The following is a 2,500-nucleotide window of genomic DNA, read 5'->3' as shown; positions in this document are numbered from 1 at the left end:
GCATGTCTGTTTTTTTATTTTTATTTTGCTGAGGTGTGATGCCTTCAACGACCGACAGGTGGCAGGAGAGCACTTTCTCCAACTGTGAAGGGGACTTTTTTCACTTCCTGAGTAGACTGGGCTCAGTGGCATATGCCACCAAGCCAGCCACTAGAAAATGCGGGCTTTGCAGCCGTGGGCCAGTGGGGGTTTAAGGGCAGGTGTGGCTCCAGCGTCTCTGGCAGACAGCTCCAGTTGCAAGGCAGCAGAAGAGAACAGGGAGGCTTGCCGGGCGCTGCATTCGGGGGCCCTCACGAGGTTTTCCGCAAGCCTTACACTCTGAAATGTGCTAAAAAAAATGAGCCTGGCTTGTCAGGAGTGGGATTTGAACCCACGCCTCCAATCGGAGACCAGAACACCCAGATGCAGGGAAGAGCTGCGCCTCTTGAGTCTGGCGCCTTAAACCACTCGGCCACCCTGACAGCTATGGGCAGGATTGGGAAAGATTCTTCAGTACCCAATGTCGCCAGGTGCCAGCGCCGGTTTTCATGCCCCGATCTCTGCATCAAAAGTACCCAAACACTCACTTAAGGACCCAGGGATGGCAGGAAACGCCCACTGATGGAGCCAGTGGACAGTTTGCAGGGTGCAAATAAGGGCTGGCCTCAGATCACTCATGGCGTAGTGCCGGCCTGTCCATACCTGTCGAAACCTGCATGCGGTCAAATGTGTCCGATTGACATTGTGGAAATAAAAAGAAACCAGCACCATGTTTCTGCCCGGTCTCGAACCGGGGACCTTTGGCGAATGTGATAACCACTACACTACAGAAACAGCTCAGGTAGGCTGCGCTCTCGTGTGCTGGGACAGTTTTCAGTTGAAAGGCTTTGTGGCACTGATGTCTCATGGGGCCCGCTGGTACCTGCCAGGTGGCACACACCAACGTGAAAGTTTGGCGCAAGCCTGCGCCGGACCTACATGGCAGCACACACAGCACCTCACACACAGGCTGCAGACATATACAAAAGACCAAGCTGGATGCAACAGTGGCGCGAGCCATGGCAGTCCCCACCCAGAAGGCATGTCCAAACCTTTATACATCAGCTCGCCGCCAGCGCATCATTACAAAGGAGGGGGAATTTCCAACACTGCCTCTTGGGCCATGGGCTTAAAAGCAGCCAACCATTGGCGACGGGCATTGAACCAGATACAGTCACGCACAAACTATTTTTGGGGGGGAATTGGGGACTCTGTGTTTTTTGTTTTCGGCGCTCCAAAAAAAAGGGCTCGTCCGCGATTCGAACCCGGGACCTCTCGCCCCTAAGCGAGAATCATACCCCTAGACCAACGAGCAACCACATGCAGAGAGCAGTGAGGTGGGGGGGCTGGTCTGCTTACCTCACTTGGCGCCATGCCCCAGTCGCTCCACGGCCTGACCCCTGCATGTCACGTGGCCTGCCCCTGGCGCAAGCGCAGAGGACTGAGCTGCCTCTCAAGCAGAGAAACAAGAAGAAGAGCGGCAGCCTTCGCTGGCCAAAGGCCATCTGCTGCCGCTCGATCGGGCTCGATCAGGCTCGATCAGGCAAGATATATGTGGCCGACCGGCCTAGAGCGCAAACCTGTGCTGCTCAGGGTGGGCAGCTTCCCAGCAGGAGGATGTGTCTTGAAAGCCGACAGAGGCAAGAAGGCGCACTCCCTCAGCCCGCTCCAACCTCTGGATTCCTCCGAATTTCAGAAGAGAACTCTGGGGCAGCATGGCTTCTGTCATCTCCCAACAGCCTCTCTGTCCTTGCTATGTAAATACCTTTACAGCCCCCTGGACTGAGCATGTCTGTTTTTTTATTTTTATTTTGCTGAGGTGTGGTGCCTTCAACGACCGACAGGTGGCAGGAGAGCACTTTCTCCAATTGTGAAGGGGACTTTTTTCACTTCCTGAGTAGACTGGGCTCAGTGACATATGCCACCAAGCCAGCCACTAGAAAATGCGGGTTTTGCAGCCGTGGGCCAGTGGGGGTTTAAGGGCAGGTGTGCCTGCGGGGTCTCCCGCAGACAGCTCCAGTTGCAAGGCAGCAGAAGAGAACAGGGAGGCTTGCCGGGCGCTGCATTCGGGGGCCTCCACAAGGTTTTCCGCAAGCCTTACACTCTGAAATGTGCTCAAAAAAATGAGCCCGGCTTGTCAGGAGTGGGATTTGAACCCCCGCCTCCAATCGGAGACCAGAACACCCAGATGCAGGGAAGAGCTGCGCCTCTTGAGTCTGGTGCCTTAGACCACTTGGCCACCTGACAGCTATGGGCAGGACTGGGAAAGATTCTTCAGTACCCAATGTCGCCAGGTGCCAGCGCCGGTTTTCATGCCCCGATCTCTGCATCAAAAGTACCCAAACACTCACTTAAGGACCCAGGGATGGCAAGAAACGCCCACTGATGGAGCCAGTTGACAGTTTGCAGGGTGCAAATAAGGGCTGCCCTCAGATCACTCATGGCGTAGTGCCGGCCTGTCCATACCTGTCGAAACCTGCAT

General features: G+C 55.4%; 1 non-coding gene across 1 annotated transcript; it reads right to left on the bottom strand.

The window, feature by feature from the left end:
- Positions 1–349: 349 nt before the first annotated feature.
- Positions 350–461, bottom strand: TRNAL-CAA (transfer RNA leucine (anticodon CAA)). Its single transcript has 2 exons — positions 424–461; positions 350–395 (listed from the first exon to the last, which is right to left on the bottom strand). It is a non-coding gene; the product is annotated as a tRNA-Leu (tRNA).
- Between the last annotated feature and the right edge of the window lie 2,039 nt (positions 462–2,500).

This window comes from Ambystoma mexicanum, chromosome 2q (assembly GCF_040938575.1).
Source record: "Ambystoma mexicanum isolate Mex_15411 chromosome 2q, UKY_AmexF1_1, whole genome shotgun sequence".
NCBI lineage: Eukaryota > Metazoa > Chordata > Amphibia > Caudata > Ambystomatidae > Ambystoma > Ambystoma mexicanum.
This window is presented reverse-complemented; position numbering and strand designations above follow the sequence as displayed.